General features: G+C 33.0%; 1 long non-coding RNA gene, 3 other non-coding genes and 1 pseudogene across 4 annotated transcripts; all 5 read left to right on the forward strand.

Annotated features, from left to right (window-relative positions):
- The first annotated feature begins 4,214 nt into the window (after positions 1–4,214).
- On the forward strand, positions 4,215–6,004 carry LOC114391149. The gene is made up of 2 exons (XR_003662066.1): positions 4,215–4,467; positions 5,563–6,004. It is a non-coding gene; the product is annotated as an uncharacterized LOC114391149 (long non-coding RNA).
- On the forward strand, positions 4,355–4,454 carry LOC114391302. Its single transcript, XR_003662103.1, has one exon. It is a non-coding gene; the product is annotated as a small nucleolar RNA snoR1 (small nucleolar RNA).
- On the forward strand, positions 4,817–4,895 carry LOC114391298. The gene has a single exon (XR_003662100.1). It is a non-coding gene; the product is annotated as a small nucleolar RNA R12 (small nucleolar RNA).
- Positions 4,990–5,072, forward strand: LOC114391351. Its single transcript, XR_003662141.1, has one exon. It is a non-coding gene; the product is annotated as a small nucleolar RNA SNORD24 (small nucleolar RNA).
- A 9,806-nt stretch (positions 6,005–15,810) lies between the features above and the next one.
- On the forward strand, positions 15,811–16,975 carry LOC114389486 (annotated as a pseudogene).
- Positions 16,976–23,248: the final 6,273 nt, after the last annotated feature.

Here is a 23,248-nt window from a genome sequence, read left to right on the forward strand (position 1 = left end):
GCCATCTATCAGGTTTTGTCCACAGTACATTATGGACTGTGTTGGCAAAAAGACTTGGAATTTTCATGATCCATGATGCTGGAATGTCTAGGGTAGCGATACCGAGATTTGGAGGTGTTGAGCACATAAATTAATGCATGCAGCTACCAGGAGATGGTTTGTTTAAAATACCAGATCTCATTGCCCCCATAAATTAATTCTGATTGGCTGTTTGGATATGGAAGTGAAAAGATCTTTGATCTTGCTATGTAGTTCAGTTACAAGGATATATATTTTTTCACTTATATGTTTAATTGTTAATTAATGTGAGATGACAAATGATTAATATAAATAATATTAGTCTTTAGATTTTTTTACTAATTTGTCAAAGTAGATAAATTCAGTGATTAAATTATACAATATCTACTAAAAGAATTGATTTAGTGGAAAGAGTTACTCTTTTATTATATATTCATTTTTTTATGGTACACGTCGGAAAAGATTTCATTAAATGGAGTTGTTTTAAGTTACAAATAAAAATATTTTAATGTAATATGTGTGTGTGTGGGTTTAGGCTACACTAAGAAAAATAGTACACAAAAGTTTACTATCTTTTTTATTCTAATAAACTCTCTTTAGGGATATTACAATAATTTGAGTTAAATTCTTTTAAGAGAAAAAAAAATGCCAATCTCTCTCCCACTCTGTCACATCTAGTTGACATTTTAGGTTTTTTTATTTTTCTCTATATTTGTTCAATCTAACATCTATATATTTGTTCCAGGAATTGCTTTTTTCTTAAGCTATTACATTTTAATATAATCAAAATGACATAATAGATATGCTTCAGTAGGGATAACGTACCTATAGCAGTAGACCCAAATTTATAGAGACGAAATATGCCTAGGTGGATGAGTTGGTGTCACAAATAGTAATAAGAAAGCAATGTGAATGTAATGTGAAATATTTTCTCTTTCTTGTGCATATACGAATGCTGATAGATTTTTTCTTTATTTGTTATATCTATTTTTTTTAAACGTATTTTGTCTTTCATGCACCCTATCTCAGGTAGTATCATTTTAGGTGTTCTATTTGGTAAATCATTTTGCAAACCTATTCATTCTCTGACATTTGAAGAAAGGAATAATGTTGGTGACGGGCACTAAAATATCCTTGATATGGGCGTTCCTTCTGAAGGGAAAATATTTAACAGTGATGAAGATGCTTATGAATTTTACTTTTCATTTGCAAATAAAAGTGGTTTTTCAATTATACGTCATAACGTCTACAAATGTAGTAAGAGCGATAGTGAGGAGAGTCCATTGTGTTTTTATAGAAGAGAATTTATTTGTCATCATACTACAATGTTAAACAATGCAAAGTTATTGAGTTGGAAAGACAAAAGAACCAAAAAACTTCAAGATGTAATTGTAGTGCAAGAATATTGATTGCTAAAAGAAAAAGTGACATTGAGGAAAAATGGATAGTTACGGGTTTTAATAATTCTCATAACCATGAGTTGTTGGATGAAAAAAGGTTTGGTTTCTTCCTGCTTATTGAACATCCATATTGGTGATCTAAATCGTAAATTATTGTTGTCAAAAGGTGGTTGTTGTAAGTCTCATAATAAGAGTGCTTGAGTTGGAGAAAGGAATAGATGCAACATCTATCATTTTTAGAAAAAGATATTAGAGATTTTATTCAATCTCAAAGTGGTATTGATAAAGAGAATGATGTTTTCTCTCAAATTATGAAAGAGTTTAAAAGACAAAGATGATGCATTCTAATATGATTTCTAAATAGATGAAAATAGCAATTTGGAGCATATTATTTGGGTATTTGGTGATTCAATTTGAGCATATAAAACTTTTGGAGATGTGGCTGTCTTTGATACCACATATAGAATAAATTGTTATAACATGCCTCTTGCACTAGGGTTGGAGTTGATAATCATGAAAATTCAATTTTCTTTGATTGTGTTCTACTGCAAGATGAGAAAATTCCTTTCTTTACATGGACTCTAAAGGTAAATTTCTATTATTTAAAGTTTTTATTATTATTTTAATTCTAATTTGAGATTGTCATGATTTATTTCTTTTTAGAGTTTTATGTATTGTGAAAGGAAAATATCCACAAATAATTTTCACCAATCAAGATCTTGCTCTTAAATAAGCTATTTTGATAGAATTGCCAAACACAAAACATGCATTTAACATATGGCATATTGTGGCAAAGTTATCAACTTGGTTTTCTTTTCATTTGGGTTCAACATATAATGACTTCAAATACGAGTTTCATAGGTTATACAATTTGGAATGTGCAAATGATTTTGAACAACAATGAAAAATGATGGTGGCACAATTTGATCTTTGTGTGGACACAATTTGGTCTTATTATGAGCATGTTTTTTTGAACCATTTAGCTTATAAGTTTGTTATAATTAATAAATTTTTGCATAGGTTGGTGTTGCTATCAATATTAGAAATCAAGCAAGAGAAGAGGCACATATGCGACAAAAGTAACATAATCCTCCAATTAGAATAGGTTTTTTGATGGAGGAACATGTTGCACCTATACTCACACCTTGTGCCTTTGAGTTGCTCCAACATGAGATTGAGTCATCTATAAAATATGCATCAAGTAAAGGTAGTAATGACTCTTACATAGTGCGGCACCATACCAAACATGATGGAGGTTGCTCCGTAAGTTGGATAGAAGAAAAAAAAATCAATTCAATGCTCTTGTAAATAATTTGAATTCTCATGTATATTGTGTAGACATGTTATTCATGAGCTATTGAAGAATGATTACTTTTTTCTTCCGACAAAATATGTTCCTTATCGATGAAGACGAGAAATTTTATTAATCCCAAAATCTAGTCATTTAATTAATTGCAACATTAAATCCTCTATTGAGATTCAATCTCTAGAAGTTGAATGCTTAAAGACAAAAGATCGAGTTAAAGTTGCTACTGAAGAAATCGGAAGAAATGTTGAGTTGATGAAAGACATGTTTGAAGTTCAAGAGCATTCAATTGAGTTAGAAGTGTTTCAAATGACAATGAGGGTGATGTTGAAAATCTCACAATATCTAAAACAAAAGGTCGACCAAGAGGATCGAGGCTAAAAGGAGGACCTGAAGTTGCAAAGAAGCCTTGTCGTTGTCAATTTCATAATTATGGTGGGATAATCATGACTCATAAAATTGTCAAAAATAAAAAGAATAATGTCGAAGTATTAGATACATATTTTTTTATTAATCAAAATTAGTTAAATTACGTGACTTGCTTTTCAAGCTTCATAGCTCAAACTTAAAACAAACTTAGCCTTAGATTGTGAAATACTACCACCTTCAGAGGTAATAGGTTTTTCCCAGGTATTACTTTGGTTATGCAGGATTTTCTTCAACTGCTTGGAAGAAAACAATTAAAGATAAGTTTTCTTCAAGTTCAAATAATAAGGAATAGAAAAAAAAATGATAAAACTTACTTTCACTTAATTATCATTTCGACATCTACTTTTTTTTTTCTTTTTCATTCACAATCTTCTTTACCTTGTAAGAGGCATGAAAACTCTTTGATGTCTAATCCATATGACTCATACGGATCAATAATCCGTATGAATTTTGTTTTTTTTTTTAAAAATGGATTTTTGATCCATATGAAATCCATATGACTTATATGGATCATCAATCCATATGAGTAAAAAAAAAAAAATCATACGAATTGATTGTCAATTCATACTTAAAGAAAAGGTGAAGGACATTTTAATCCTTTTCACCTGTATTGTTAGGTATCTGAGCAAAAATACTGGTGCCCAAGACAACACCCATTAATTTAGCATGGTTGCACCAGGTGCGTAGACCCTTTCTTCAGTTGACCTTTGCTCAAGAGTTTGGAACTGCAATTTGTCGTCGGATGGGAAACTCCTTGAACACTTATTTCCTTTAGCCATGGACACTAAGAGCATATTGCTCTTCCTTATTATCAATAAAATAATGTTAATTATTTTTTAAAATTTATTTTTCACAGTTTTCATACATTTTTAAATAATCAAACCATTTATAAAAGTATTCACAAATTTATTCAAATCGTATGTTAAATAAATGAATGGCTAACATATAAGGACTCAAACGAGTGAACATTCTCGACCCGGCCCATAAAAGCCCAACAACGTTAGTAAACCAAGAAAACAAACGGAAACCCTAACCCTAGCAACAGGCCTATAAATGTGTCAATCCTTACGCTACATAGCCAAACCCTATCAACGCCTTCTGTTTCTCCAAATCGCTCCTTCTGCAATTTTCTTCTCTTCCTTCAGCATCTTCTTCCAAAATTATGAGTTTTTTTTATCGTTCATCTCATAGGTTTTTGTAGGCCGAAGATGAAGAGCTTTGTATATTCTGACACCTCTTGTATGAGATGGATCTTTCATTAAAGGTTTCATCTTTGAGCACAGAAAGCAACTCTCTGAGTCCTACACTACCAGGGTTCCGATTCCTTACATTCGTTATTTCAATTTCTTTGATTTAATTTAAATTCTATTCGAATAACGATTTATTCCTAGCCTAATATTGCAATTCTTTGCACATCTAATTGGTATGTCAAAGAATCTATCGTTAGGCCATATGAAATTTATTTTTAACATGTATGTGTATAATGATATGTGTACGTGTTGTCTATCTTTAGCTCCGAGTATCCTTTTTCTTGATAGGGTTTTTCGGTGACAAGATAGATAAAATTCTTTTAATTTTTTATTAAATTATTTATTATATATTTTTATAATGCTATAATTTGATCTAGGTTTTCTAGATAAATATATGGGTATTGAATATATGATGTTGAATGATGTGAAATCAGACGGATTCCCACTGATATTATTTGTATATGATTACACAACCAGCTACTACTGACAACATCATGTTCATGCTCTTTGTTTTGTAGATTCTTAGTGTTTTAAGTTTCATCTGCTGTGTAGATATGTTTTAAAATAGTTTTTTAATGTTAACAATGGCCGGTGATGCTAGAAAATATTTGCTACTCTTGATGGCAATCGCCCATTTGATGAGTCTCTTCCACCAAGATCTCTGAGGCTTCTTTTTCAATTTTTGATATATTATTTTTGGCATGGTTTCACTTTTATGATTATGTAATTGAGGCTTATGATATGTGTATAGAATGCTTCACTATCTGGTCTATGTGGATTTTCAGTTCCCATTTGACTCGTTCCCTTGAAGCGAAATTATTTGTGTTGCTTTTTTCTTATCACTCTTGCAACCTTTTCATTGTTGCTTTGGGAGAACAAAGAAGCAGCTAAATTCTTTTTTACAAGAGTAGATTTTTTTCTATCATAATTTTTGGATTTTTTTTTTCAAGAAACATACAAAAATAAAATTATATACCCAAATGTAACTCACCTAATTTTAAAAAACATACAACTTTATTGTGCATAATGTAAATTTGGGTTGGGGATCCAAATTTTTACCGTGTTTTCAATTTTTTTTCAAAAACCTTTTGAGATTTTGGGTCCCCAACCCGAATTCTCAACAGCTTACGGCGAAGCATTCGTTCGGTGTTTTCAACAGGGAGAGGTGACGCCGACGTCGATGTAGATGATGGATGAGGCCTGTGCTGGGGACGTTGACGCGGATGCTCATGACCTGGAAGCAGAGGAAGAGATCCTGGGCCTCGAGGCCGTAGATTGCGTCGATTTTCTGGGGAGTACAGTCCTTATGGCCAGCCTGTGCTCGTTCAATTTTAAAAAAATCACGTCAATAATAAAAGCCCGTTGTGAATCCTGGTCACTTGAATTTTCCTTTTTTTTATAAAAAAAAAACAGACTAAATCCAGATCTTTTCACGATGTACTGTAAAATTGTATTTTTTTAAATAGTGATGAGTTGTATAGTTGGGTATGTAAATGTATGTAATCATTATTTTTGGACCCTTTTGAATATCATGAAATACAGTTTGTATTGTTAAGTTAATTTTTAAGCTTTATTATATTACAATCGCGTCTTATCTTTGACATGTCGTTCCCTTGAAGCTAAATTTGGTGTGTTTCTTTTGTTTTGTGACACTCTTGCAGCCTTATTTCTTTGATGCTTTAGGAGAACAGATGATTAACTAAATTTTTTCAAGGATTATTTATTTTCTTGATTATCCGAGTCCTTATGTTTTTCAGTTGGCATGGCTTGAGTCTCTGCAGACAGGGTGATGTTTAGTGTAAGTTCTTAAAGTAATGGACTCTTGTCTTTTGTTATCGGATCTTTAGATTATACTGCACAATTATAGATGAAAAATTTGAATAAAATAACTTGTTTTGGTAACCCGTTTAATTGCTCAAGTGGGTTAAGAAATTATGCTCGGCCTACGGAACTAACTTTTTTAGGTAGGATAGTCATAATCAAATGTTTCTTTAATTAAGGACCAGCTAGCGTCGTTTTATGCATATGGTTTAATTAAAACAACACTAAAATGTGAACAAACGAGAATAAGAAATGAGAGAAAAAAAAGGAAAAGAATTTTGGGTGATTTGATGCATTGTCCTTAAGATCATTGTTCAAGTGACCTTCAAACCCTTTTTGAGCCTTAAATCTTTCCTTTCATAGCCTTCTTAGTTGTTGGTCATGTTATAAGTCTAAAAAAAACATGAGGCATTAATCCTTACATGGACAATGCATATATAGATATTACGAATTTTAACATATTGACTCTCCAAATGTCATTTAAAATACATAATTAAATTATTACAATTTAAAATATAAATTCAAAGAGAAAATAAATATATTTATCATAATCTTTCATTTATACGATACTCAATGTTTTCATTTTTATTTAATGTGAGATTTCATCTTACACTTGTATACCAAAAATCTCCATCTTAAGGTATGAGTCTAAACCATATAAGGAATCTTAAGATTCATGTTTATGGGTGATCTTCACTTCACTTATATGGTACTCAACTTTTTCACTTTTAATCAATGTGAAACTTCATCTTAAGCTTACTTCAATGTGAAACATAAACAACAAAGAAAGATAAAAGAGTGAGATACATCTTATCACATATAACAAAATAAGTATTTTAAATAATTAAAAATAATGTATCATCACACTAACAAACATTTGTACCATAGTTACACAATCATTTATATTTTCATAGACATACATGCATTATGAAATAGGTTTTACTTAAAATTCTATATGCATATGGTACCAATAAAACACTTTAAAATTTTTTTTAGAACATGCAATTGTCAAATTTTCACACTATGAGAAACTCAACAACACACTCTCACTGAGATAAGAATGTCAACATTGCATTAGGGTTATTCTGTCTTACAAGGATACTACAACTCATGGATCAAAATAAGTCATAGGAAGATTTCAAACCGAATCACCCTTAAAAATAAAGTCATACAGGACATTCATGACATTTTCACACTATTATAACCTTTGTGATCCATGTTTCACATAGACTTAAATCACTTAATTTACATCACACAATATATATATATATATATATATATATATATATATATATATATATATATATATATAAAATTGACAAAACAAATATATGAACAATGGCACCACGTAACAGAAAATTAGTAATTGAATATAAAAGGTATAACAATTGAGTGGCAAATTTAAAAACGGTGATGAATGCACAATAACCAATTAGGAATGTGCCACAACTCAGGAAAAGGGATCGTGATAACACCAACGCCATTTCAATAAAAAAAAATTATGTTAATATACAATAAGTCAGAATCACAAACGTTTATGACAGTAGATAATACACTCAAATTAACATAACAAATTTTTTAATTAAAAAAGGTTCGTGAATTGAAATTTGATATCAATAACAACAATAAATATTCGCATAAAAATTGAATTTAAATACAGGAGAAGAAAAAAAGAGAACTCACCCCCTCTTATTTAAAAAGAAGAAAACATAGAAAAGAAATACTATTTCGACTCCGATTCACTGTTCTGATGAGACTCTCTCTAAAGACTCTACGATGACGATGATTTCCAAGAAAATAAGCAACATGAGAAGCGTATATGATCGTATGAGGGAGAAACTAGACTTTTATAAAAAAACTATTTAACCTTAATAAATTGTTTATGCCTTTCTTAATCAACCCATTTTTTTTATAAAACTTCATAAAGCTAATACTCATTTTTTTTATAAAACACCACAGTTTTACAAAATGTCTTTATTTTCAAAATACTTATATTTTCACAACTAAGCCTAAAAACATTTTTTTAAGCAAGACAAAATAATTTTTTTAGTAAACACTAATATTTAATTTAGTTACTGTCAGAAAACAGATTTTGGTGTTAAATGGAGCCTGCCTGACACCTACCTTTGAAGTCCAGAACCTGACCGATACTGCATTCAAAGCTCCAAACCTATATTCAATCCCAATGTTGACCTAGCACTCACCCTAAGCATAAAACTGACTCGACATCAACAATCTAGCTAAAAATTTGTTCATCAAATTGATTCTCTTCTTTACTCATTTCTTACAATAATAATCGATTCTCTTCTTTACTCATTTCTTACAATAATAATCTGAAAAATTATTTAGATTATTTTATAAGAAATTAGTAAAGAAGGATAACTTTGAATAACCAATTTTCTTCGGATGCATTTATTTTATTTTTTCTTTTTAAAATATATTTTAATATTTTTTTAAAAGGAAAAGAAAAAAGAAAAACAACATAAGAAAGGATGTGATAGAGAAGATTTGATCATTAAAAAGATATTTCAATTAAAATAAAGTGGTTACTAAAGTGGTCAAGAAGCCACAAACCTAAAACCAAGGAGATGTGGGAGTGAAATTAATTGGTTATTTAGAGATCAAGTTATTCTTGGGCTATAAAAGAGACCCACTAACATTTAGATAAGAGGGAAGAATGAGAGAGAAGATCACATAGTTGAGATAAAAAAAAAAGATTCTCGCACAAGAAGTGTAGGGCTAAGCAACAAACAGGTTTGATTGGATTCGGGCTTAAAAAACCCAATTCATAACAAACCAAACCATATATATTTTGACCCGCATCCGACCAATTGTTTCTTTGGATAAAATAGGTTTGGATTAAAGAAATGCAGTTTTTTCGGGTAGGTTTATGCAGGTTGGACCAAAATTAGCAAAATTAAATTTTTAACTTTGTTAACTTTCTTTTCTAGTTTTTTTTCTCAAAATTTGGAAAATTTAAATTTTTGGGTTTCATATCATTCGATTTTATTTACACATTTTTACACAATTTTAAGTGTCCAGGAATTTTTGGATATCTTAATTTACGACCATCTGAGTTATTGAAAGTTTCAACTAAAATGGCCCAAAGTCAAGTTAGATCTAGGTTTTAATAATAAGGGCATAATTTTATTATTAATAATAAGAATTGAAAGTTCAATAAAAGTTAATTATATTGAATGAATGGTATATTTACAATTTGTTACATGAGATTAGGAAATCAATCAACTTAGTCTTGAGCATCTATGAAGTTCCGTTTGCTAGCCTTGGCAATTGAGACCAACTTGTGGATTTCTCCAATTTATACAAGCCATGGCTAATTTATCCCCATAAACATTGTTATTCCACAAAAATACCTATAAATATGCATCATGAATAAATGATAAAAAAGAAAACAACCATATTCATAAAGTTAAGCAGCAAAAACAACTATCTATTTTGTTGAACCAAAGTCGTCAAATTAATCTAATGTAAGAAAGACCTTAAGGAGATAGAAAAAACCTTAAGCTCGGTGGCCTAAACATCAATGAACGTCATCAACAAAACATGAGGAAAAACGAGTATATCAGTACCTGAAGCACCTTGTCACTCTTTAGGACCATAGCCAACATCCAAATGTTATCCTTCACTAGTGCATCTATATAAAAATCTCAAGTTGATAAGTTTAAAAAACACTCATCATGCTTGAATTTTTAGCACACACTAAACCTAAAACAATGGAAACAAGTAAGTTCCACCACTGAGTGAAGGTAAATGAAACAAAAGTCAATCTTTTGCAACATAGAACTTGAAAAGGGAAAAAACAAGGAGCATATGAGGGGGAAAATTTACAAACTTTAAAGGTACAATCTTTAATAAAAAAAATATATGCATTTTCCTCTTGAAATACCCTAAAAAAACAAAAAACAAGGAAAATACATCATAAATCTTCTTCTTCCTAGATAAAGGTACAAACTTTATGCAACAAGCAAGAATTATCTTACTATTCTTCGATGAAAAAAAAGAGATAACAAGGTGGGCACTATAACACCTTGATATAATCACACCAAAATGAGAGAGATCTAGAGGTTGTGCAAGTATGAGACTATATCATTGAGGATGACTTAAATAAGTTAATTTGTACTTCCTATACCAACAAGATGCATATACTTTTTGGTAACCCATCACTTAATAACTCCATAGTTAAGCATTCTTGACTTTGACCAATTATGGGAAGGGTGACATTCTTGGAAGTTTCCTAAAAAATGTGAGTGAGGATAAAACATACTGAAAATTTTTGTGTTGGTTTGTAGGATTAGTCATTGATCTTAGAAGTATGTGAAGATGATTGTCGAGTTCTCGAAAAGGGCTACTTATGGAGGGTTCTAACCGATGGACGATTTTAACTAAAAAGGATGTTGAGTGAAGCGCCACTATGTGAAGTGTTGTAGTGTGAAAGTCGTTAAGAAGTAAAAAATCAGGGATATTAAAAATGGTAAAAGAGGGAACCTCTCTCGTAGTATGGTGTGGTTCTAACCCTACTCCTACTTCTTCAAAAGTAAGTTCTATTAAATGTTTTAAGTGTTTGGGAAAGGGTCATAATGCCTCCCAATGTCCTAGCAAAAGGACTATGGTTGTGTTGGGTAATGGGGATATCATTAGTTTATCTTCTTCTAGCTGGTCTAGTTCTTCTAGTGAGAGTGAAAATGAATGTGATGTACAACCCCTGGAAGGTGATCTTTTTATGGTTAGGAGGTTAATGGGTAATGTGTGTAAGGATAGAGATGAAACTTAAAGGGAGAACATTTTTCATTCTAGGTGCATGGTCATGGGGAAAATATGCTCTTTGATTATTGATAGGGGTAATTGCACTAATGTAGCTAGCCAAAGATTGATTGAAAAGCTTGCTTTGAAAACTTTCCCTCACCCTAGGCCTTACAAACTACAATGGTTGAGTGAGAATGTAGAGCTAGTTGTACATAGGCAAGTTTTGATATGCTTCTCCATTGGAAAATATGTTGATGAGATACTATTTGATGTTGTCCCTATGGAGGCTAGCCATCTCTTACTTGACAGGCCTTGGTAGTATGATAGGGATGTTGTCCATAATGGTGTCACAAACAAAATTTCATTTGTACATAAAGGAAAAAAAGGTTTCCCTCACACCTTTGTCTCCAAGTGAGGTTTGTGAGGATTAAATAAAAATGAGAGTGAAAAAAGAACAAGAGAGAAAAGAAGAGAAAAGAAAAACTGATAAAAAGAGAGAGAAACATGAAAAGAGAGAAGAGAAAGAAAAAAGTGAGGATAAAAAAGTGAAATTGTAAAAAAAGATGAAAATCAAGAGGAGAGAAAAATGCAGAGCTTGTTCATGAGAGAAAAAGAAGTGAAAAGAGTGATGCTAGCTAGGTAACCTATGTATTTACTAATGTCTCGTGATTATTGTTTGTCTTCTATTGCTAGTTTTTTGCCTTTAGGTGTGGAAGAATTGTTGAAGAAGTTTGAGAATGTCTTCCCCAAAGACACCCCTCATGGGTTGCCTCTTTTGAGAGGGATAGAGCACCAAATTGATGTCATGTTTGGAGTTTTCATACCAAATAGGTCAGCATATAGAAGTAATCCAGAAGAGACTAAAAAGACCCAAAGACTAGTGGAGAGCTTGATGGAAAAAGGATGGATGCGAAAAAGTTTGAGCCCATGTGCTATGCTCGTCATCCTGGTAAATCGAACTCTATCTTAGCTTCTAAGGTGCTTAGTAGGTAAGAATTTGAAAACTTGGGAGGAATATCTACCCGATGCTGAATTTTCTTATAATAGGATAGTAAACTCTACTACTTCATATTCTCCTTTTGAGATAGTTTACGATTCTAGTCCATTGTCCCATCTTGATTTGTTACCTTTGCCTAACAGTTTTGCTATGATGAATAGGGATTAGCTTTCTAAATCCAATTTTGATAACAGTTTGCATGAGAAGGTGAAAGCACAAATTGAGAAAAAAGGTTGAACTATATGCTAGATATGCCAATACGGGGAGGAAAAAAATATTTTCAAACCGGGTGATTGGGTTTGGATTCACTTGAGGAAGAATAGGTTTTTTTCCAAAAGAAAATATAAACTTCAAGAAAGGGGAGATGACCATTTTCCAGTTTTAGAGTGCATAAACTATAATACATATAAAATTGATTTACCACTAGACTATGGTGTGAACAACACTTTTGATGTTATTGACTTGACTTTTTGATATGTAGGTACCTTTGAGAATAATTCGAGGGTGATTCCTAAGAAGGAGGAAATGATAGAGGACTATCCAAGGAGGAAGAGTTTGACTTGAGTGTACCCAACATGGATGGACCAATCACTTGAGCAAGGAATAAGAGATCTCAAAAAGAGCTTGACGAAAGATTAAATTCTCTCATTGAGAAAAAAAGAAAAGAAAAGATGAAGCTCATAAATCTTAGCTAACTTTTAGAACCACAACCTTTTATTTTTATTTTCAAGTATTTTAATTATTAGATTAGTTATTGGGTCTTGGTCCTAATTTAAGATTATTAGTAGGAGCTATAAATAGAATCCTTAAACATTTTGTTGGAGTTTTTTTTTAATGAAATTTCATTAAACACAATTAAGAGAATGCATCTCTTGGTTTTTGTGTGAAACCTTGGGTTCTTATCAATGAATTTTTTTTTTTGTGACGAATCATCCTCAACTTATCAATCTTTTAAGATTGTGACGTTGTTCTTTCTATCTTTTTTTTTCTAATTTCCTTTTTCCTTATTATTTGTCTGAAACTCTCAAATAGGTTCTCCAGTTTGTTAATGCTAAAAATGAGATCCACGAATTATTCTAAACTTTTGTCTTGATTCTCTTTATCTCATATCTTATTATTGATTTATTCTTGAAATTTTATTGTGTTGGTATTTGATCTTGTAATTGGATGTGCTATTAAAACTCTCTTTTTGAACAAAAAATGATTATTTTTCTTAAAAAAGATTATCGCTTGATAAAATATTTTGAAGAAAACCTTGATTGTTGAAAAGGGTATTTGGTTTTGAATTAATTTCATCCAAAAATTTTCAAAAGTTGTGGAATCTATTCAACTCTTCCATTTTCTAGATTCTTGGTCCAACTAACACAAGTCTCCTTTGTTTTTGATTCTCCACTACCATCCTTTGTTGAGGGCAGAGCCACTACCATATCTTCACCATCGAAAAAAGCTTAAGCTTTACCCTTATCCATGACGAAAATGATAAGGACCCGAGCTAAGTCAAGAGGCATCACCTTGAGGTTACCAACTCCTACACACTTCCCTAGGAAACCTAATATAGAATAAGAGAGAAAAACTCTAGAGAGGATGAACCAATTTGTAAGTTTTAAACTATTATAAAAAAAAAGTCTTAAACTACTATAAAAGCACTTATACACACTTTTTTTTTTTGTTGACAACACACATATTAATATATTATGTGGTGTTAGTTTTATAATGGAATTGGACTTTTACTAGTATTTCTCATCTTCACAATTATTTTGAACCAACGCACCTTATTCATCATACCCACAATTAGAAGATGTAGAGAGCCTATATCAAAATGGTAAATTAATGGAAATTAATTTATATATTTTATTAAGAGCTAAGTAGGAGCATAATATAACATACATAAAGAATGCAGACGAAGCTGGCCAAATTCATTAACCCTAAAATACAAAATTTGTATCAACTCAATAATAGCTCAAAACAGCTCTATACTGGCAACAAGTTGGGCATCCACTGCATGAAATTACCAAGCTAATTTAGCTGCTCATCTACCTTCATAATTAAGATACTGCAATTGGTAAAAAAAAACAACTTGTTTGGATATTAGACTTTCGTACAAACATACCACGTAAAGCTTCAAATTTTGATGTAGTGCGTGTGAATAAAAATCTTCAATCACGGGAAATAACAAGATTCCTTTTCATATGAGGATATATTAATGCAATAGAACCTACCTAGCGTGATGACTATGTATCTTTAAAAGGGCATGCCATATTTTTATTTGTTGGGTGTATGGCAGACATATTAATTATTTCTATGATAAATTTTAGTTTAATCTTAATTGTGACCAACGCTTAAAATTTTGTACTTGCCTTAATCATCGAACCTAAAAACAATAATGCAAATGCTAGATCTTGTGTGGTGTTACACATACACGATAAAACCTAATAATTTATATCCCACTTCTCTTAAGGGAGGGGGCTTTCATTTGACGGAAAAAAAAAAGATTTAAATACTGTTTTGTTTTAGTGTCTAAATTTGGCGTATATATATTTTTTATACTTAAAATTTAAAAATATTTTTTTAATTCCTAAAATTTTGAAATTTACATTTTTTAATCCTTGATATAATAAATTGATATTTTATGATAATTTTTAATAATCTTAAATTAATTTTTATTATTTTTTCACTTGAATTTACATTTAAAAATTGTCACAAAATGTTAAATTTTTTGCCACAAAATACTTAAAAATTATTACCAAGTATTAATTTATTATGTCAATTGTCAAGGATTAAAAAATATTTTTTAAAATTCAGGGACTAAAAAAATGTACCTCAAATTTAAAATTTAAAACAATAATTAAGCAAAAAAAAATTTATGAAGGCTGAAATTTTTAACCCATCATTGTTTGTCTTCTTTCCGAGTAACAAAGTAAAATGTAAGTTGTAACCCAAAAGAAAAAAGCAAAACGCAATTTTCATAATTATGCCCATTTATGTGGATGACAACAACACCGAATAAGGACGGGCCAAATAAAAGAACATCATGTCCACACGCAAACAATATTTATTTCTCCCTTCTTTTCCTCACACAATCTTGCTCGTGTGTCAAAAGTGACAAAAATGAGAAGAAAGTATATCAACAAAAATTAATGAAAGGACAAAAATAACAAAATTTACTTGAGGAGTACGCAGTTACATACGCAAACATAAAGCAAAAAACGTGTGAATCAAGACATGCAATAAAAAAATCTAATCTAATCTAATTACATAAACAAAAGTGGAAATGCGAAAACTAAATTAAGCGTCAAATCAAAGGAAGATTTATTTACACACAAAAAAGAAAAATTTGTATGTTATAAAGGAACGAAAGTCAAACATTGAAATTTATCTTTTTATTTAGTTGAAAAAAATATAAAGACAATAAAAATTAATTTTGTTTATGAATTTAAATTTGAAGTCACGTAAGTTGCTTAAAATTCACACGTGTGCTGAATGGTGAAATGACACTATATCTTAAGTATTTATGTATTATTATTATTATATGAGTTAAATCCATTCATCATATTCTTATATATTAAATTATAGTATTTAAATTGAAAATATTTATTTTTAATTATTGAAAAAATAATTATTATTTATAATCACAAATCACAATACACTTTTTGCGTAGGTAAGTAGGTAACATCAATTACATCATTCCTTACGTATTTTAAAATATAAACTTGCTTGAAATGGAGTATTATTCTTGAAATCCATTATTGTAATGCCTTGGTAACCTCCTTGACTTCAGCTAGCTGTTTTCCACGTTCCTCTTCCTCCCTATAAGTACACATCAAGTCCACGCCCAAAGATCATCGAAAAACACTTAAAAAAAAACTAACATTTTTAGGTTGTGCTCGAAATTGAATGAAAAAAAATGCAGAAAGAAGAACAAGAAAAAGAGTATTTAGAATCGTTGACGTGTCCAAGCTTCAACTGCTACTCCACCGATGAACTCCCAGGTATCGCTCAAAGCAGGATTCAAAAGGACGACGCGTCGTTTTCGGCCTCTCAAAATGACGACCCTGACTTCGAGTTCGCCGCGTTTCGAGACGAAGCCTTCGAGTTCTCCAACGACGACGCCGTTTTCCCTCTCTTCAACAGCGACGTTGCGAGGGACCGCCGGAACAGTGTCTCCGGCGGTCTCGATTCCGACGCGGCGGTGCTCCGGTTTCCGATAACCGGCGAGGAGCTTCGAAGGGGTGAGCACGATCCGTCACTGTCGCCGTCGTCGGAGTCGTCGTCGGAGGCGGATGAGTTGGAGGTTGTTCCGGCGGGGACGTACTGCTTGTGGAGGTCGAATTCGCCTCAGGCTTCGCCGAGAAAGTGCAAGAAGAGCAATTCGACGGGATCGTCGTCGTCGTTGAAGAAATGGAAGCTTCTGGATTTGCTTCGCCGGAGCAACAGCGAGGGGAAGGAGTCGTTGATGATCCTGACGCCGGCGCCGGAGAAGAAAAATGTGAACGAGCGGTGGAGCATTGAGGTCGCCGGAAAATCGAAGGGGAATGGTTTCGCCGGCGAGAAGAAGGTGGCGGTGTCGCCGCACGAGGCTTTGTATCTTAGAAACAGAGAATTGAGAATGGTTGATAAGAAAAAGTCGTTTTTGCCCTATAAGCCTGGCTTGGTTGGGTTCTGCACTAATCGTTTGGGCAAGGCATTCCCTTCATTCTGAGGACTTTGCTAAATGAATTTCCTTTCTAGTTAAAAAAAAATACTCAAGAAAATGAGTTTGGAGATGTTAGATTAGATTAAATTTGGCTTTTCTTTGATTCTTTTTAAATTTTTCGTCTGAGTTAACTGTGTTGAACTTAGTAAAATGTATTTAACATCGTAGCTAATCATGATTCATGTGAAGTGGTTTACTGCCATATGGAGCGTGTAACATAGAAAATAGAAGTCTAAGTGTCTGTTGAAATAGGGTTGTCACCTAGGTGGGTCAAGAAAGCAAATACTTTTTACTCAAGGGGAGGGAGTTGTGGTAGGCAGAACAGAAAACAATATACATAATGAAGATGTATAAGGGGGGGAATTGAAGATTGTGCATAGGCGAAAAGGGAGGAGCAGTAATGATTACACAAATTATTACTTCTCACATTTTCCAGAGAATTATGAAGCACAAGACTCGTGTTTGGTATTTTCCAGGTGGGGAAAGGTAAAAGAAGTCTTTACTGCACCTAGGAGAAACAAGGAAGGCTGGAGCTTTGGCTTTGGCCGATTTTGGGGTGTCCTGGATGAGAAAGAATTGTAGTACATGTTGGATCAAATAGTTTTTGGTAATGAGAAGGTAAGGGTTAACTTGCCTAAGTTTAACCGGAAAGATCTGGCACCTATTACTAAGAATATTGTATCAAATGGAAGAGGCTGGGGACAAGGGTAGAAAGGATGCCATAAGGAATGGCTATGAAAGATCACAACATAAACAATCAGCGGTGGGAGAGTGGTGGGAGAGTTATGGGAACATGACCAAGTGTATCTTATTGTGAGGGTTTTATTTCTCGTTAGATTTAACTTATAGGCTAAGTATAACTAAGAGAAGTGTTTGGTATTAAATAAAGATAATTAAGTAAAGATAAAAATACTATACTTGGATAATGACATCGATCTTGATGAATGAATATTTATATTTTGATGGGGTATTTTTACCCAAATAATAGGATTTTAGCCGAGAAAATATTTCAAAGATGATATTGTTTGATGATGGATCCTTCCAACAAACTCTCTGGATGGATGATTCCATTCTTTCTTAATTTCATTAGAAGTTTGGACTCAACACTGGGCGTAATGGCTAGTTGGACGCACTATAGAAAGCTGCTGATGAAGAAGTAGTGGACACAACTGCTTCTCAAGCTCAGAAGAGAACCAAAAAGAAGATGGACACACCATTGTCCAAAGCTGCTCCTGCACCACAACATCTACCTTCCACTTTGGTTGCTCCAAAGGCAATGGGTGTTATGGCCCATGTGACCAGAAGGGCAACACCTAAGAAGCAACAACCATAATCCACTACAGATTGCTTAAGGGAGTTGAGTGAGACTGATGATGATGAAGATAGGTTAGTGTTCAGAAAAAGGAAAGTTACACCTCCTTTGGATGAGACCACTAAGCTTCAAATGAATAAGGTCAAACCAACTCCATTGGTTCCACCTTCTCAAACTCAAACTCGCATCAATAAGCGAGAGAAATGAGGTGCTTAAAGGACCAAACATCCAGTAGGCAAGCAATCCTCTACTGTTGCTGCCACTAATTCTCCACTTGTAGAGATTCCTCCTGTAGGAGAACAAACCTCCATTGTCCAACAATTTGAAAGAAGCTTAAGAAGGATTGAGGTTATTCACCTCAAGAAGAAGAAAAGAACCAAGTCCAATGCTGATATGGACGGTGACATTCAACACCAAGCACCTCTATCACCCATCCACCTTGTCATCGACCTAAACCTCATTACAGATGACATAACAAGTTTACAATTTCTTGTGGCCTTTCTCTATGAGAATGCTTACAACATTCAAAGGAGATTGGACGTGGAATTCCAACCTTCCATAGACTGGACGCAATTACCCCTGGATGTTAAGGAGGAGATTGTCAATTGCCCTCCATCCATGCATAATGATGATGAAGTTGCACCATCTTTTGCTGCTTTGGATCAATCTACAAGGATTAAGGTCCTTCCTCCACCAACTTGGAAGCATCTTCACCCTAAAATAACCAAGCCTACATCCCAATGGCCTTGCGCAAAAGTGTTTAAAAGATTTCATCCAGTGCCTGTAGAGGAGTGTTGAGATATGATAAAGATATCATTGGGTGGTGTAGAAAGATTGATGCTCAACAAATTGACCCATCTTTTGATGATTTTTTGCTACCGTTCTTGCTTCCAAAGTACATCCAAATCTTCACTTCAATGTCCCAGTTCGTTCCTTTAGTATATGACCATCAAGTCTTTCCCTTGACTAAGGATGACATTTTTAATGTTGGGATGATAATGATGCAGTTTGGTTTGACTGACTAGTGGCCAAGCTACCCTCCAGGTATCCATATTTGCCAAACCACAACCATCAAGTTCATGCCGGATAGAGTTGCTCCAAGGTTTCCTCCATTGGACCTTAGGAAAAAGAAAGGAAAAGTGTCTCCTCACACCAAACCAATGCCTCACCCTAGTCCCAAAGACAACATTGCCTTGCCTCCAATTCCCTACAATTGAAGCAGGTATTTTATTAGGGATGCAACAATGAAGATTGTGACTCTAAAACCAAACATTGAGTTTGATCAGAATGATGGCATGCTCTTTTACTTCAAAGACATGTGTGAAAACTCACGTCTTGTGTCCACCTCAGAGTATGACAAGGAAGACACATCCAATCACATGTGTATGGTGCAAATCTTTTGTCCAACAAAGATCTACAGATTCAATGAATGATAGATGTGCTTCTCGAGGCAAGAGAAGGATAACGATTTTTACCAATGCATCATTCATGACATCCCTCCTATTTGCACTCCTTTCATTTTCAACTTGCACCAACACCCTGAAGTTGCAATGTGAAGAGCCATTGTCACTGCTTGGGCACATCATCCTAAACTCAAAGAACATCTCCTTTCTCCTGACTAGAATCCTTGGGTTCCAGGACAAGGAATGACCGTTGAACTCAAACAAAAACAGGACAAGCTTAACCGGTAGCTCATGGAGATGTAGAAGCCAAGAACCAGCAGGAAAAACTCGAATTTGAAAAGTTGTTCAACAACCTACATGCTCATCTTGGACCATAAGTCAATGTTATTGAACCTCTGCTAGTTGAAGTCACTTCTAAGCCAATACGTGACGATGCACTCACAACTATTAACACTTCTAATACTTCAAGAGAAATCACTCTTTTGAATGTCCATGCTCCAACAGGTGTATCTGAAGAAAGGATTTAAGAAATGTTAAGTCTTCAACAGACCAGCCTAGAAGAAACCATGGAAAAAAGGTTCCTTGTTGATCAAAAACACATTAGAGGCTTCGCTCAAGTCCTTCAATGACTTTTTCCTTTTCAACATGAATATGCTTATGCAACAGAGGTTGCCTTCCACCGTCCAACCACCTCTGCCACCTCCACCTCCAATTCCTTTGCTTTCCTCGATTGCCAATCCTGCGCCTGCACTTTCACCACCTAAGTCACCACCATCAAATCCTCCACCTCCATCCACTGAGGGTTGACCATGACATCCATACTTATTTCCTTTTTCTCTTCGAACCCATGTCTTTTGATAATGCCAAAAGGGGAGAAAGTAGAATAGGAATTTTGATTTTTAACACACTTGTAATCATACATCTTTTAATAAAACAAGTGTTCTGGTGGTCATATATGTGTGTCTTCATGTTTTACATTTTCATACACATATATGCTATGTTATTATGCATGCTCTAATTTATACCTATTCTCCAAGGTAGTGAACTCAAGAAGAGTCTCATTTATCCTCACATATTGTGCTCATTCATTATGATAACATAGTTGCTTTAATTATGAAATATTTGCTTTGATTATGTTTTCGAAAGATATCTTTATACTCTGAATATTAACAAGTTTGTTGATTGTCAAAGGTATATTCCTCATATACACAAAGAAAGAGCAAGAGGTGTATAATATTACATCCTAAATTGCTTTGATACTCTAATCTTAATCTCCTTATCTTATCTTTTGAGTATCAAAATTTATACTCTTTGTCATCATAAAAAATGGAGAGATTATTGAGTCTGACTACGTCCAAGTTACATTAGATTGTACTAAACAATTAAATCCCTAAGGTTTTGATGCTAACAAAGTATAAATTTTATGTACTAATCTCTCATTCTTAAGCTACTAATTTATTTATTTCTATGAGATACAAGTAGAAAAACATGAAAAGAAGGCTCTAGATGATAGACAAAGTATCAATCACTAGACGATACTACTTTTGTGTCCAGTCCTAAGAAGATAAATGTTTTTGCACTTAGCTCACAGTACAAAAATAATGAAACATTTATTTGATCCTAAAGAATGAAAACAATCACAAGAAAGTAGTTCATAGGCCCAGTAAAAAACTTGTGCCATAGTGAACAAAATGGAAGATTCATATTATCTTGTCTTGACATTCTTAAATTCTTTTTATCTTATGTTGTTGATGTTCTTTCGATTTGTACGCTGAAATTCAGCTCTAAGCACTAGACGACACTGATAAATTCTCTCTCTGCACAGATCAAAGTGTTGAAGTCTATATAAAGCTTAAAGATGTTCATGTTAAGTTTGTTGAATCACAAGAGAACATTCTAAGACAAAACGAGCAAGTGCTATAATGTTGTCAATCCATTGGACGAAAGAAACTTAAGTGAATTAAGTGAATCTTAGCTCTGCCAAGTTAGCGAGTTTCATTGCATTCGAGCTTACTATGTAAACACGCTTTGAGTGATTAGAATACATTTTCTTGCAAACATATATTGTTTTTTTGTGAAAGGCATGAGTGACTTAGTGACAAAGAATACTTGAGTCTTAATCTTAGGGAGAGATTAAAGGTAGTGTCAGGAATGACCTAAAGAATACTCATTGTAACCAAAAGTATCATAGAGAATACTTGATTGTAATCAAAGATTTGATTAGTGGAACCCTTCAAGGTTTGAAGGAGAACTAGACGTAGCCCAAGAGTTGGGATAAACCAGTATAAAACCTTTGTGTTTTCATTACTATTTCTATATAACTAGTTATTTCCTTTAAGTCACTTCTAAACTATCATATCTAAGTTTTGTGAACTAGTTTTCTAAGCACAAAGTAATTTTGAACCCCTTGAACGAAACCTTTCGTCTAATGATATTTATTTGAGAAAAACTTTTAATAGTTTTCAAAAGACCAACTTTTTATCCTTTTTACTATTCAACCTCCTTCTAATGTGTTTTAGGAACTTCAAAGTTTGCTTAGTCTCATTGGTTACAAGGTTAACACCAAAAAATGATAGCTTGATTATGATGGTTGACATTGGAAAAAATGACCACTTGACAACAATATTTGTTTTTCTTATACGTTGCATTAAAGGCCAAGACATTTCCAAACAATTGATAATTCATCTAACTCTCCCTATCAACCTAAAACAGATGTTGCAACCTGATTTCTTCATCAATTGTGTATGACACATGAAGTGAGCCCTCTTTTAAACCCAATTACCAAAAAAACTTCGAAGCCCTACTCACGTTGGATGATTACTTTCGCCTTTGTCTCCTTGACTAATTGTAAATATCTTTTTATCAGAAATCTGACCTTTTCAAATCCTCTAGCCAAATTTGCAAACGCTACATACATGTTTTTGAGGTCTAATGCTGACCTTTTCAAAAAATTTAATATGCAATAAATTTGTTGCAATCATTTAGCGATGAGTAGGTAACAAGGCAGCAAAATTTATATTCAACACTGCATGATTGTGGTCAAATTTTATCTTCAACACATACCACCAACCATTGTGTGTATTCACATGAATACGACACATTGCATCTCAACCACACTTGGTTTGGTTCTTCGATTTGTGCTTTCTTTTATTTGGATTCTTAGCATTACTTTGTCTAAAACTAGATCAGAAAGAGACAAAAGTTTGTTACAACAATTCACCTTTCTTGTTTTGCACCACATGATTTTTACAAATAGAAGACCCCCCTCATTCTAGCAAACCAATAATAAAATAAATAACCAAGTTCCAAGTCAAGAAAAATCTAACCTTCAAATATCATCAATGCTCAAATTTACCATGTCAAACTTCGATATGTCTACAATAGAGTCATTAAGGTGGTCATCATCTCCAATATTTTTAGCAAAACCTCCTTCTCCTACTTCAATATCAATTTTATCTTCATCTTAAACTTCAAATTCAACTTCCTCATCATCAACAACATCATCATAGTCTCCGCAATATTTTGAATCATCAAGAAAATCATTTTCATCATAATTATCTTCATAGCAACTTCCATATCAACTTTCATATATCTCCTCATTGGTATCAACATCATCATTTCCTCCAACTTATTCACTTCCAACTTCACATTTGTTTGCATCTCCAACCATTTTTTAGCATTGAAGAAAATAAATAGATAATTAAATAAATATTCCATGAGAATACTATATAATCGCATATCAACTTAAAAAATATGTTCTCGCTTAAAACTACAAAACAAAACCGTTCACCTGATTCAACTTAAAAAGCCTCACAAGCCTAACAATCACATCGATCAAAAACCCACCATCCCAAC

Source organism: Glycine soja, chromosome 16, assembly GCF_004193775.1.
Source record: "Glycine soja cultivar W05 chromosome 16, ASM419377v2, whole genome shotgun sequence".
Classification (NCBI taxonomy): Eukaryota; Viridiplantae; Streptophyta; class Magnoliopsida; order Fabales; family Fabaceae; genus Glycine; species Glycine soja.